At 40.6% G+C, this 14,688-nt stretch overlaps 1 protein-coding gene across 10 annotated transcripts in view; it reads left to right on the top strand.

Annotated features, from left to right (window-relative positions):
- Nucleotides 1-764: 764 nt before the first annotated feature.
- The window catches only part of DENND4C (DENN domain containing 4C), a 67,466-nt gene continuing 53,542 nt past the window's right edge, over nt 765-14,688 (top strand). For 8 of the 10 annotated variants that reach the window (XR_003989237.1, XM_030470649.1, XM_030470645.1 and 5 more), the window contains exon 1: nt 765-958. The gene's annotated coding sequence lies outside the window, so the exon portion shown is untranslated. Of the gene's footprint in view, nt 959-1,472; nt 1,609-14,688 lie in introns of those variants that run through there. The other 2 variants (XM_030470642.1, XM_030470650.1) reach the window with 2 other exon arrangements.

Genomic DNA, 14,688 nt, shown 5'->3' with positions numbered 1-14,688 from the left:
CCTGAGCATTCCAGGAAGCACTGACCAAAAGCTAAAGCATGTTGTTAAGGGTGTTGTCCAAATGCCTCTTGAACACTGACAGACTTGGGCCATCGACCACCTCTCTAAGGAGTCTCTTACAGTGTTCAGGTCCTGGAAGAATTGCTTCCTAATCTCCAGCCTAAACTTCCCCTGCCGCTGCTGTGAACCATTTCCATGTGTACTATCCGTGGATCACAGCGAGAAGAGGTGAGCACCCCCCTCTCCACTTTCCCTCCTCGGAAGCTGCAGGAAGCAATGAGCTCACCCCTCAGCCTCCTTTCCTCCAAACCAGACAAGCCCGGAGCCTTCGGCCGCTCCTCACAGGACATGCCTTCCAGCCCTTCCACCAGCTTTGTTGCCTTCCTCTCAGTGCATTCAAGGACCTTCATGGCCCTCTTAAACATTTTGTTTCCTGGTACCAAACACCACCTCGCATAAGGTGAGCAGCACTCGCCGGGCACTGGCCAGCGCCAGCCGGGCACGGCGCCTCACAGATCCTTAACCCCGGGCGCGCTGCCCAGCGGGGCCCCGGCCCAGCCCCCTCCCCCTCATGACCACCCTCCGGCTGCCCGCCCATGCAGGCGGACAAACAGGTGCCGCTCCGCGGGGCCGAGGCGGCGGCCGAGCGCCGGACCCCCTCACGCCGCCCGACGGCGGCTGCCGCCCGCGGGCGCCCCCTGGTTGCAGCAGCGCTCGCTCCCCTGCCCCGCCACCGCCTCTTTCGGGGCGGGCCCTAGACCCGCCTGTAGGCGCTCGAGAGGGACAGAGTATCATGGTGGCTGCTTCCTCCCCAAACAGGAGCGGTGGCGGGTCTGGCGGCTCCTGAGGTGGCGGCGGGCGCGGGGAGAGGCTCCGGGCCGGTAGCGCCGAGGGCGAGGGGCGTACGAGGGCCGCCCGGCGACGGCTGTCGGCGAGCGGGCGGGCCGGCCGGCGGCAGGTGAGCGGCCGCGGGAGGGAGAGGAGGACGGGGCCTGACAGGCGGGGAACGGGCGCTGAACCCCGCGCTCGGGGAGCGGCAGGAAGCCGGCTCTGCGGCGGAGGGACGCCCCTCTCCTCTTCCGCCTCCGGTGAAAGCTTCGCTCCTAGCCGGAGAGGGAAGGAGGTTCGGGGTGTTCCGTGGCGCTGGGTCGGTCCTTGGGAAGGGCTCATTCCCTGCCGCGGCAGAGCTTCCGCCCTGGCGGTAGTAATCCTTATCCCGCACAGCGCGGGGCCGGGGGGGGCGGAGGTGCTTCCTTGACTTAGTTATATCAATTATTGCCATGATAACTCTTAGATTACCCGCTGCCGGCCGCCGCGGCCGTCCGTCGGGCCGCGCTGGGCTCTGCGGGCGGTGCTCGGCCTGCCGCGGCCGCCGGCGTGCGGAGCGGCGCGGCCGGGCAGGTGGCGGGCGCTGCAGGTGAGTCCCCGGCCAGCGCCCTCCTTATTTTTCCATTTTCCTCTCCCTTTCCAAGCTCCGGCTCCTCCCCCGGGCTCCGGCCTCAGCGCGTTTAACCCTTTAGGGGGACGGAGGCGAGGCAAGAGCTCCTGTGCAGCGCTGGGGCAGCAGCGAGGACCGCCGCGACTGGTGCGCAGCGTCTGCGGTGCAGGGTAGGGTTTAGTCTTACATGTGCCGACGTGGAGATCCTGAACGGCGGTGTCCTGGCTTTTAGAACCGTATTTGAATAGCGGGGTCTTCCCGCCCAGCAACCCAGTGGCAAAGGCACCATTGCTGATAATCATGCTGTGTTTTCTAAGCTGATCGTATCTGTAAGATGTTATAAAGCGTACAGTTTAGTCTGCAGATTTGAAAAAGGAACTAAAAGAAAGTAAAAGCTAGAGCCATAACTTGTAATCAACCTGCACTATCGTCTGGGGATATCTGATGTGTCTTTGCTGCATGACCAGATAATCTGTCTAGCAACAGGATCTGGTGATATACTACGGCCTTCGTATGTCAAATAGGGGAAAAAAATCTTTACAGAAGCTGTCAGAAGGCTTTAAATGGGATGTAAGCTGGTTAACTGCGCTGTTAATGCTAAACATGATTTTCTGAAGGACCTGGAGTGCACAATTTAGTATTTTCTTGATGCTGAAATCTCAGAAAGGATGCAAAACCTAAATAAAAATAAATTGTATCTAAACTAAATAGATATTTCTATACTAATCTTTTAAATGCAGGTTTGTCGTTTGCTGTTAACATCAAGCATGTTGCAAACATGGACTGTTGTGCTGATTTCAAACTTAATGCCTGTGGCTAAACTTTTAGATCTGCGTGAGGGCCTAGCCTGTAAACAAGTAGGACTTGATCTCCTTTCTTTTTTTTGGTAAGCTGTATTAGTGTGACTTCTGTAGTATTGTTTTTGACTTATGAAGGTGTTTTTAACCAAGCTAAATTGGAGCCTGTACATGGACACGTGAAAAGAAAATGATTTGCTCTCAAAATATTTTCTTACGTAGACTAGACACAATGTTAGTGAAAGTTTTTGCATCACTTTTTGGGGTAACATGTTAGAAGTTAAGGCAGTAAACATTCTCTGTGTTTTTTGGAAAAAAAATAATGATGGCATGCAAACTGCTTCATACCTGTTTGGAAAAATAAAGGATTTTTATTTGTGGGATTTTTGTGAAAAGCAGTCATGATCAAACTTAAGTGACTAACCATACTATTACTAGCATATATATATTTAAAATGCTTGGCACGAAGGAGACAAAGTAAAATAATAAAAACTGTTTGATGGCTTGAGAATTATTTTATTATAAATGTGACTATAAATCCTTTTTAAGGTTTGATTTGGGTTTGGGTTTGGGTTTTTTTTCTTTTCTTAATTGGCTGACAGGCTGCTTTTTAGCATTCCAATGGTTATGAAATGCTAATAATACATTCTGACTTGAGTAGTGCAATGGAAGAGTTCAGCAAGAACCAAAAATGTAAAAATTATCTTGCCTACCTGCCTTCTGACTTGTATGTTAAAATGCTTGCTAGCATACATGCACAGTTATTACTGCTAAAATCTCAAAAATTTGGTTAAAAAAATTATTATAAATTAAGATGTGCATTTTTATAAATGCTTTTGGATAAGTATAATGTTACATTTGGCTGTTCTTTTCTAGGTTAAAGTTGGGCTTTCTGTTGCCCAAAGTGAACATACTTATATCTTCTTGGACCATGTCATATAGTTTCGGTTGGAAGGAACCTTAAAGATCATGTAGTTCCAACCCCTCGCCATGGGCAGGGACACATTCCTATGTGTTTGCTTTCTTGTTTGGAAATTGTGTGTGGGATTCTTTTCCAATCAACTTTTTGTTTTGATTTGTTGTTGTTTTGTTTTTTTGTTTCGTTTTGTTTTGTTTTCCCACTGAAAACCACCTAAATCAAACAAAATTGGGATATCCAGATGGTGGTATGGGTAACATCCCTCTGACTCGACATGTACGAATTCCCTTGTGGAATGGCAGTGCTACATATTGTTGAACTACAGTGCTTGAAATGATATCTTTTTAAGCTTTTTATCTTTAAGTTTGGTTCTTTCTTAGGCCTGCCTTTGACCAGTGGAGAATTGAATTTAGAATTCAACCTCGATACACTTTAAGGACAAATAAGTTCCAGTGTTAGCCGTGATGCACATGTCTGGGTTTGCTTAAAAATACAGTAGGAAAAAAGTGTCTGTAGAATGAGATAGGAAAGTTATATTGCCAAACTTGTAAGAGGAAGGTAAGGTATTCTTATGGCTGATATGTAAGATCAGGTGTCTTATTTATGAAGCTTTCAGATAAATTTCAATTGCAGCATATAGCAGGATGCATAAAGATTGGCATGCTTGGTAGTCTTAGTGGTTGCATGTAGCAGTGTTTCCTTTTCTGATCGACTAAGACTGAAAGAACAACAAAAAGCACGTGTAACTCTAAATCTGGCATCTTTTTGTTTAGCTTGCACTGTAGAAATCTATCTGGTAGAATTTTTTTTTTTTTTTTACCCTGTGCTTGCTAGTTATCCCAAGGCATGGGGTACCCACCTTCAGCATGCTACTTTCTTGAATAATATTCAAGATACTAAAGATCTTGGTGTAGGTGACCTCTGAAATAGTTCATGGGAATGATGGTGATATTATTGAATTGCTTCCCATGTGACTTCCCAGATAGCTACCCATTACTGCTTATTCAAGTCTGTAAAATGAGAATGTTTGCTGCACTGTGCAGCATAATACCTGCTTTCTTCCTATAATGCTTCAGTCTGCAAACTGAAGTATTTGGATTTTTTTATGTACTTTTGATCTTATGTCTTGCTACAAAAATCATCCCTCTTTTGACATTGTTGCTGTCAGTTACCTGGAAATGTGATGCTGCTTCTTTCCTGCTGGATAAAAAAATAGTGGTGTTGGAAATACTCCCCCCCATGATGGTAATTAGAGTGCTTTCTTTCTGCAAATTTGTGGAGATAGAGGCTGACAACTCTGGCCTCTATGCCAATGGTTGTTAGAAGCCAAGTGAGTTAGTTCAAGACCATTTCTGGACTACATCCAGCATAGGTTCTGGTGGAGCGTGACTATTTCGTGTTCAGTTATTCTTGTTGCTGCATCTGTCACAAAGTGTGGACACACAAATTATTCTAAAGTTTCAGGAACAGTTACACTGTACTGTGCATTCCAAGCTGGAATAGAGCAGAAAGTTTCATCGTGGTCGATCTCTCATTCTAGTCCTTTGTTTCTGCTTACAGGCTCTTCGGGGGTATAAATGTAGTCCTGATGTTTACTGTTTGCTTTGGGAGACAGTAAGCTTGAAAACAATTTTCAAAAGCAAAGGTTATAATGATGTTCTCTGTTTACGCATGTGATTTGTTGTCACTTTTTTTTCCCCCAAGACCAGCAAAGTCAGTGTTGTCAGCAGAACAGTAGAAACGTACCCATGATTTCTTGCCTAAAGGTTGACTTACACGTCATTAAACATTCCATTTACTTTGTTTCAGTTAAATGCAGTGAGCCAGTTTTGCCTTACTCTGCTTTCATCTTCATGTTTTGTGACACTTCAGTTCCTTTCCTTTACTCTCAAAAACCTCTCTTACAGAGACTTGATGCTTTTCAAGCATCAACCAAGAGCCTGTGTTTTTCTGTCTAATAGATGTTAGAAATAGTGCAAATTGGGGATTGACTTGCAAATTAAGTTGTTCGGTTCTGGCAGCAAAAGCTGAGTTTACAATTACAAGACTCCAAAGTAGCAGAAGCTTTCTTCCTCTTGAAATGGATGTGTTTTCCAATTGTGAACAAACTGCAGCTCTGCTATGAAACTTATCCATTTTTCACCAGAGAGGCAAAGATCCTCGAGTTTTTGCTTTCCCTCCAAACCTACACATTTCAATAATAGCTTTTGCCTTTATAATTAATTACAGCCTTTGATCAGTAATGCTTAAACTGAAGTCTAGCCACTGATGCATTCTTCAATGCTTCTCTTCCCCTTTGCAAGTCTTTCATGTTGAGGCATTGTGTGACTGGTGAAAGCAAGACCTTTTCTTCTTTTTTTTTTTTTTTCATTTTTTTTCATTTTTATTTTTTTATTCTTTCCTTCCTCTGTTAGACAGCCCAGTGTTGCTATTCCCGGTGTCACATAACATGGCTCCAGCCTTCTTTGTTATTCTCCGGGGAAGAAACTGTACTCTTACCCAGATAAGAAACCTTACATAGGTAGAAGTCTTGCGAATTAGATACCCTCCAGCCATGTCTATATTATGTGTAACCTTTTCTGTACTATGTGTATCTTTCTGCTTTAAGAAGGGATAAAAGTGCGGTTGAAGTTGGGAGAAAGAGAACCACAACTAGAGAGCAGCTAGCTAGGGGCACCATATGAAGAGAAAGAAGTTCAAGCACTTAATTAATGTTTCAGGAAAGGCAAGAAATAAAGGCATCTATAGCTTTATATTTAAGTCCTGAAACTTCTACAGTATGTCTATCTTGGTGTAAGAGAAAGTTATTAGAAAGGAAAAATAAGGTAAACTGCTGAGTCACAGCAACACGTTATTCAGTTGATTACTCTAATCATTGAATGGGACTATTGCAAAACATGCAAACCAGTGTGGCCAGTTCTCAACAGTTGATCAGCCAGCTGTCCTTGGAAGTAACAGCAGCAGCTCACCTAGACTATGGAGTCATTTGTGCCTATGCCTTCATTGTTTTTGTGATACTTGAGTTCTCCCAGTAATATTTAAAGTAATGAATGACCCTAATGTGAATATAAACTGTGGGGTATCTAGGTGTAGGTTGTATTTGAAGGTAATATGAACTTAAGTACACTGAGGTGTTCTTTGGAGACATAGACGATATCTTTTGCAGGTTTCCTTAAAGCAAATCATTAAAAATAAGCTGTGCATTTGCCAGAGGAAATACTTTCAAGGATGTAGATAGCCTGAGAAATGTTTCATGTAGGTAACACCTATGTGTGTTGTACCTATTAAGCTTGTGAAACCACCAGAGATGTGACTGAAGAGGGATATTGGCAGAAGCTAATTTTAGCCTAGGGAAACCCATCTTTCTTGGCTCCCTTCTCAGCCTATTGTCTATCACTTACTTTTTAGGGGGTAATTTCCAATGAAAGCCTGACTTTAGGTGCCCTCAGTTATGATTTGAAGCTCCTCTTCCACTCCTGGAAGGAACCTAGGAGAGCTAACCATGTGAGGTTAACTTTGGTTTTCTGAATATGTACGAATAAAATTTGGTTTTGGCAGGAGGAGGAAGAGTACAAGTTATTTTCTTATAACCTAAGTCATGAACCACTGTGATGTATATATCTGATTTGTTTATGAGGGAGAGCACTATGGCTTCTACTGATTGCATCCAGGTTTGATTTCAGTTCTTAATATGAAAGGGTAAGCAGGACATAACAGAGAAGACTTCCTACCTGCATAAACATGTTACAGTGTTCTCAAAGGTGTGATGAGACTGGAAAAAGCAGGTCTGCATGTTTCCTGTACAATGTTTACTTGACTCAACGTGAATTCGTGCAATTGGAAGTGAAAGACCTGAATTTCTTCTGGCCTAAAATTCTTGCATAACCTTGATGCTTCCTTACTTAGCTTTTCTTTCCTTTTTTTTTTTTTGCTTTATAACCCCCCTCCCCCACCCTCTCTTAGTTGTGCCATAGGCTTTAAGTAGAAATTTTCCCTGTATAGGACTGTTTATGTATTGTTACGTGGATAAGGTATAAACATATCATTAAAGTTTTCCGATACTAATAAGCTGTGTAGACAAACTTGAAGTTGTACTGAGAATGACAATCACAAGTCATAAACAGAACAGACTTTGCAAACGGAAAAAACTTTGTTTTTCTTGGTTGTGTTCTTACACAGGGGCCTGTACCAGAATACCTGTGTGTCTTTGAAGAGCAGAGTTGTATTGCACACTTCTGGCTATGATGGTGCAGTTCTAGTAATAAACAAAACCTGTGTTATGCATAATAAAAAGAGGAGTATGTTGTTCAGAATTGGGCAGACCAAGTAGAAAGTTTACCTTTGAAAAAAGGCACAGTATGAGACCCATGCTTTCTTAAAAAGGCAGTGTCATTTCAAACTCTGATGTATATACGTTGCTGCGTTTCTGCTTTGGACTTTTTTTGTAGGCATCTTCTTGTAAGATAATTACATGTGAAAGCCATGAGTTCCTTTGGGTTATCATGACTCATTCACTGTGAATGTAATGACTAATATGACATTTCAGTTTATTTTAAAGAAAACAGAACAAATCCTGCACAGAGATACTTACAGCTTTTCTTCAGTGAGATTCAGATTCAGTGTATGCACTGTAAATCTCAAAACCTCTCCTTAGTCTTTTTGTTCAAACTGATTCTGCTAGGGAAAAAAATAAATCGTAATTTAGTAAGTCACTCCTCTAATTTTAAACTGTTTTCCCAGCTATATTAATAGCCAGATGATGCACAAATCTGAGAAGGGAAACTACTTAGAGTCTCAAGTACTTAGTTGTCTCTTGTACATTTTTAAAAATCTCATCCTTAACTGATAAGCTTGCTGGAACATCTGAGTTGAAATACTTTGCATTTGCATTGTCCAGATTGATAAGTGAAGAATTATCTTCCATTTGTATCCCTACTTTTTTTGTCTGTATGGAGTATTGATGCTGCCCTAGATCTGTTAAAAAATGAAAGAGGAAGAAGGAGGGAAGGGAAAAAAAAAAAAGAAGAAAAAAGAAAAAAGTGTAAAGCATTAAAATCCTGTTACAGAGGGTTGTGTGGTGCTCTTCCTTTTGATCAGGCACTCAAGTGCTGGTAATCCACCTCTTCAGCGGTTACTCCTCTGACTGCGTAACTGTTGTCCCACCTGCCTCTTCCCACTTCAGTGGTTACTCTTCTGACATGCCTCTTCCCAGAGCCAATAATATGTTAAAGGGTACAATGGGGCAATATCAGTGATGGAGAATGAGGATGTTCCACTGCCATATACTTGGGAGCAAATTGTAAGAGCTGTCACACTTTTTTTGCAAAGGGAGAAATAGTGAATTCCACTCCACCCTGTGCAGAGAAATAAACGTAGGGGACTCAAATGTTTTGTGCATGTCACAGCAACTGAGTATTGGGTTGAGTGACAAGACTGTGCTGTTGTGTAAGCTGTGTGGAAACAAATCTTGGGAAAGGATGTCTTTGAATTTCCAAACAATCTGGAAAAAGCTGAGATCAGTCCTCTGAGTAAATGGAATTAATCTACTCCTAGGTGGTTACACTGAAAACAGGAATGCTAAAAATTGTGAATTATATCCATAAGGGGTCATAGCCTGCTTTAGGAAACCAGATTTTTAATCTATTATGAAATCAATAAAAACATTATGTATCAAAGCATTATGTATCAAAAAATACAGAAAAACATGCATGAAGAGTATTTTTAATAGGAAGACAAGTGCATTTGTTAAATTATGGCAGAAATGAATGTTGCAAGTAATAAAGGGTAATAACATGAAAGGCACAACAATATAAAACAGTAAGTTGACACTGCTTTTCGCATTGCTTTCTCTTTGCACAAGGGAGAATATGACTTAATACTTAAATTTGCTTTTAGAATCCTACCACAGGTAAGTTTTAGGCTCTCTGAAAGGATATTTCTCAATTTTTTTTTTTAGGTAAGTTGGAGGCTGCTTGTAATGTTGACTGAAATTTTATAAGAGAGAACCTTTTCTTCCCTTCTCTCTGTATTGTAGTTAAGCAGGTATGCTCGTAGAAATGATCTGTCTTAAGCACTTCTTTTACTGTTTAAAATCTCTGTAGTTCATCCCAGAATATCAAGTTTCCTATGAGTATTTTTTCTGAGAATTCCACCAGTGTGTTGAGTAATGTAGTATAGATATTTTGACTGTTAAATAAAGATACTATGAGAAGGATCAAAATATGTGTAATGTCAAACTTCACATTTACTTGCCTTCTGGTGAGTGATAAGGCTTTATGATGGAGAATCTCAGGCTTGCTATCCTTCGATGACTTTTTTTAGTGTTTGGGGAAAATACTTCTTGATAGATTTGTCCAAGTAGTACCTTTCTAATATCTTATCTTTCGTGATTATTTCTTTAGAAGTTCATATAATACACATCATTTTAATATTCTAGTGATCTCACATTTGACATACATCCAGAGGACTGAAATACGGGCTTTAATGGGTTCAGATATTCTGAATATACATATTCAGGAATATAAGTAAGCACAGCAAGAAGCAGGGGTTGACAACCAAGGGCTTTTAAGGGATAGAAACGTATGTTTCTTTACAGATATTGCAGAATTCGGGGCGGGGGGAAGGGTTTCTTGCTTTTGTGATGAGTTTCTGTGTAAAAAACCAGATGTTCCAGTTGTCTCAGAAGTGGCTGAAAATTTTAACAGAAAAGAAATAAGAAAAATACAAATCAGATTTTCCACAGAATGACAAAATTTTCTTGTCTGTGGATAAAAAATAACTTTGTCAGTACAAACCTAAGCAATATTTTGATTTTTATTCTGGAGCAAGAGTTGCAGTCATAATGAAGAGTTTGAATCACTTTACATATATGCTTTTGCAGATACGCAGTCCGGTTGATGACTTTTATTTGTGAATGCTTTTCCATTTCTATACTTCTAATATTAAGATAGCTTTATTATCCTGTAGATGGATTTGGTCCGTTTTGTTCTGGCTTTTTGGAGTTGCAACCACTGGAGTGTGGTTGCATTTGTCCTTTTGTGATTATTCTTTAAAATAAATTACAAGATACGTGGGAGGCTATTGTTGACAGTTATGGCACTTTTTTAGATTGCTAAGATCTATTTCTGTATCAGTCTTTATCTAGGAATAGGAAGAGTAGCTTAGTTACGAAGCAGAGAGCTTGTCTAGAAAGTTTTGTGAAAACGTTTGACAATACAGATAACACTTAAGAAAGTTGAGGGTCTAAATTTTCAGGAACCGTGCTCTTGCCTAAGCTCTTCACGTGTGATTTATGTTTGTAGTAACTTCATTGAGAGGTGGCCTGCAAAGTGGATGATGTAGAGGGTTTACGTGGAGTCTTAACCTACACTCTTTCTGCATTTGCTGCATATGTGCTAATGCAAACCCTCACTGCAAAAATATGCTGCAGATCAAGATTGTGGTATGCTTGGTGCAGTATATAAAGCAAAAAGACAGTTCCTTCTGTGAGAGCCGCACTGCTGCAATGTAAGACTAAAAGCATGAATATTCTAACTGCTGTTAAGCATGTGGTTTGGACTTTTTTAAGCCATCTTGGCAAAAGAGAGTTTCTTAATGAGGACTTGGCAAGGGGATTAAAAGACAGACTTCTGAAGTGTTAATAAGCTCCTGCCAAGCTTGAAAAGCAGCCGAGAAAGAATGAAAATGCTGACATGAAACTGAGTAATTTGAGGCCGGTGTCATAGGCCAACCAGAAGTGGGAGTTTTCCTCTTGATAGCCAAGAAAGGTGTTCAGTGGGGTAGGGCTAGGCCATGATGCTCTGAAAATGCTGATGAAGCAGCCTATGTTTGATGTGACGAAGTTGTCAATGAAGAGACCTACAGAGAACAATGATGTCTGCTTGCAGTGTTTCGTGGGGAGGGGGGTTGTTGTTTGTTTGGTTTTTTTTCCTCCCGCAAGATGAAAATGAGGAAAATCATGTTCCTCAAAACCAGTGAATGGGTTTTCCACTCTGGGTTTGTGGAGCCCTTAGGACATGATTTCAAGGGCAGTATGGCTGATGGTATTGTAGGCAGCTAACAAAAATGACATTAAAGCATGATTCTGTAATCTGGCAAATCAGTGCAACAAGAAGGAGAGTATCTTGAACCCTTACAGCTTACTTTGAGTAGCCTCTCAGGTGGATTTGAAAGAGAACATCTTCTCTCCTTTGACCTTTCAAAACCAATATATAGTATGGCCTCGCATCAACCAAAAAAGGACACAAAAAAAAAAAGCCCCTACAAAAAACAGTCTAGGAGATTGGGCTCTCAGGAAAGGCTTAACCAGTGGACTATTGTCTCTTGACTTTTTCTCCACTGTTTTATTTTTGTTTCAGGCTACTATATTTGGCTTTGTTCCACTAGAGTTTCCAATTACAGAAAGAGTTCTCTAACAAAGAATGTTTCCAGGGCTGCAGATGTTTCACTCATTACATAATACTGAGCATGGCTAACCTTTAAAGCTTGCAACTGTGGCAGAAAGTGTACTTAATAATGTACTTCTCTTGCTCCGAAAACTATTATTATTATTATTATATTTTTTCTTTTGAACTGTTTTCTTTGCAGCCTCCGGAGTAGTTGCCATCTTCTGTTATGTGAAATAATAGTTTAGGTACAACACCAACAAAACAAGATTAAATTAGTTTACTATATGAGTGTAGCTGGATTATCATTCTTGCTTGCTGATTATCATTCTTCCCTTCTCACATCTTTTCATTTCTGTTTTCTCTCCTTGGCAATAGAACTTAATTTACTGGTGCAAAACTTGCTTTCATTGATTCCAGCTGCTTCTCCTCCAGACTCTCTAGGTCACTTCAGAATTTGTTTTTCAGCCTTGCATATCTGTAACCTCTCCAATTTTTATACCACTGGACAATTTGAAATTACTGTACAATAGGAAAACTTGAACTGTTGAATATGGTAGAGGTAGACTGCATAGTCTGGAGTCAGAGGTTTTAGGGTTTCAGGGGTTTTTTTTCCCTTTTTTTTCTTTTCCTTTTCTTTCTTCTTTCAGGATTTTTCTGAGGGGCATTTTCAAACTCCTGAGCATCCTGCATTACAGAGTCCTTTAATTTAGTGATGTTTTCAGTCATCTATAATCCAGAAGTAGCTGTTCAAATTGCTGTTGCAGAACTTTGCTTCTCAAGGCTTTGTTGTGTTTGACACAGGCATTTATATCATAACATCATTGTCCCACTGTTTTGTAGCAGTGGAAACTGTTTTTGCTGACCACCAGGAAAAAAATCAGCGTAAAAGCGCAGTTCTGCTTCCTAAGACAGAATCTGAGTTGTTACTAGTTTGCTTTTGTGTCTTTTCTGAATAATTCCAATTTATTAAATAAAAAGCTGAAAATCTGTGACTAATTACCTCCCTCCTTTGACATTTTTTGCTCCAGCAATCCAAGGAATTTCATGCAGGACAGAAAAATATAGAAAATGCAAAGAAAATTCAGGGTAATGGAAAGCAACAATATATTTTGTTCTAGCTTGGTGCCTTTTCTTCCATAGGAATTTCTTACCTCAGGTGGTTTGATGTGGTGTTTCTGCTAGTTTTCTGCTGTAGTGCCCTGATCTATTCGGAATGATTTAGAAAACTTTCCCACCAAGTTGATTACATTCAATTTATGCCTGATTTTTGTGTTTGTATGCTGTCAGAAAAGAGTCTGGTACACAAACAATCCAGAGTCAACATTTTTTCTTTGAATATGTACAGATTTGCAGCAATTTAGCTATCTGACACAAAAAGCCAGTTTAGATTACCCGACCTTGGTACAACTTGTTTTCTCTATGAAGTTCAATTAACAGATAAAAGCCACCCTATAGGAATACTTCAGTATTCAGTAAATATAGGAATACTTCAGTAAATGTAATTTTCAAGACTTTTATCTTTCACCTTGTCCTTAAGTTTATTTTCATGATGTTATAGACCTCTATAAGATAATCAGTCTGTAGCTTGTAACCTATTTGAATTATGCAACCATTACATTCTCAAATGTTTACTTGAAAATTGCTGTGAAGGAATGGTCCTGTATTTGCATATGTACATGTTCAGACCCAGGCACGAGTGACACCCAACCATTCTTGTTCCACAGCTGGTTGTGTTCAGGCAGGTAAAAGGTGGCCATTGCAGGTCTGTGAAGTTATTTAACATAGTTAAATAGTCTAGTATATAATTTTCCATTCTGTAGTGATTTAAATCCTTTGTGATGCATACACAAAGTCCGATTTCTACTGTCCTACACTGCATCAAACTGACATACATAGGCGGGAGTTGCACCCTTACCTGAGTAGAAATGGGCATGCTTGAAAGTGACTGGTATGGACAAACGTACTGATGCAAGCGATAATAGCGAATATATGCTGAAATAGAGAAGTGATTGGAGTGCAAGCTCTTTGGGAACCCCGTGTGTATATTCCAGTGTGTTCTGATTTTTAAGTCATAATATTGGTGACTGTCTTTGCATATGCTGCTTAGATATAAGCCAGAGTGGTTATATGTATGTGGAATCATATCTGTATTTTGTGGTTAAAAAAGACACTCTGAGGTTTCCATTGCCAAGTATAGTCCATGACTGCATTGATTATTCCTTTTCAAAGTGACTTCAAGTATTAGCTTCCATGTCTTGAAATCCAGTTAAGCAAAGACAAAATTTGAGGCAATTAGAACAAAAGCAGTTATTCTGATACAGTGAATACAGTTAGTGTTTAGAACCACCTTCACTGTGTTCTTTTTATTGCTGTGGAGTACAACTAGGAAATAGTTAAAAAACCAATAAGGAAGCACGGCTTAAGGAAGCACGACTGCTGATGCATTTCCACTAATGTGAAATTTAAAAAAATAGTATTTGTAATATTAGTACTAACCATTCTTTCCAACAGTAGTTTCAGTCCTTTAGCATTTCTATTTAGATTTGATTTTTATAAACAGTCCTAGAGATAAAACTCTAAGTATTCGAATCCTCACTGTTGGTCAAACTTGCTAAGTTCAGGCCTCCAGGTTGTACCTTCTCCTCTCCCAGCTGACTAAATTTTATTGTTTTGATTCAAGATCACCTGTTTCGGGGGAGGGGGGGCGGAAAAGGTTTTCTTAAATCAGTGTCGTAGGTCTCTTCACACCAACTTCATCATGCCTTTACCACTGTTGCAAAATACAACATAAAGTTTTTTGGGTTTTGTTTGTTTGTTTTTGGTTTTTTTGTTTGTGGTTTTTTTTTTTTTTTTTTTCCAAGGCCTGTAGTGACAGGATGAGTGGCAACAGTTTCATACTGAAAGAGGCTAGGTGTATCTTGGATATCAGGAAGAAATTTATTACAATGAGGTTAGTGAGACACTGGCACGGGCTGCCCAGAGAAGTTGTGGCTGTCCCAGCTCTGGCAGTGTTCAAGGGCAGGTTGGAGCTTTTAGCAGCCTCATCTAGTGGAAGATGTCCCTGCCTGTGGCGAGGGGGTTGGAACCAGATGGTCTTTAAGGTCCCTTCGAACCCAAACCATTCTGTGATTCTGGTATTTGAAATGC

This window comes from Strigops habroptila, chromosome Z (genome assembly GCF_004027225.2).
Source record: "Strigops habroptila isolate Jane chromosome Z, bStrHab1.2.pri, whole genome shotgun sequence".
NCBI lineage: Eukaryota > Metazoa > Chordata > Aves > Psittaciformes > Psittacidae > Strigops > Strigops habroptila.
The sequence above is the reverse complement of the archived record's forward strand: the minus strand, read 5'-3'. Positions and strand labels throughout refer to the sequence as shown.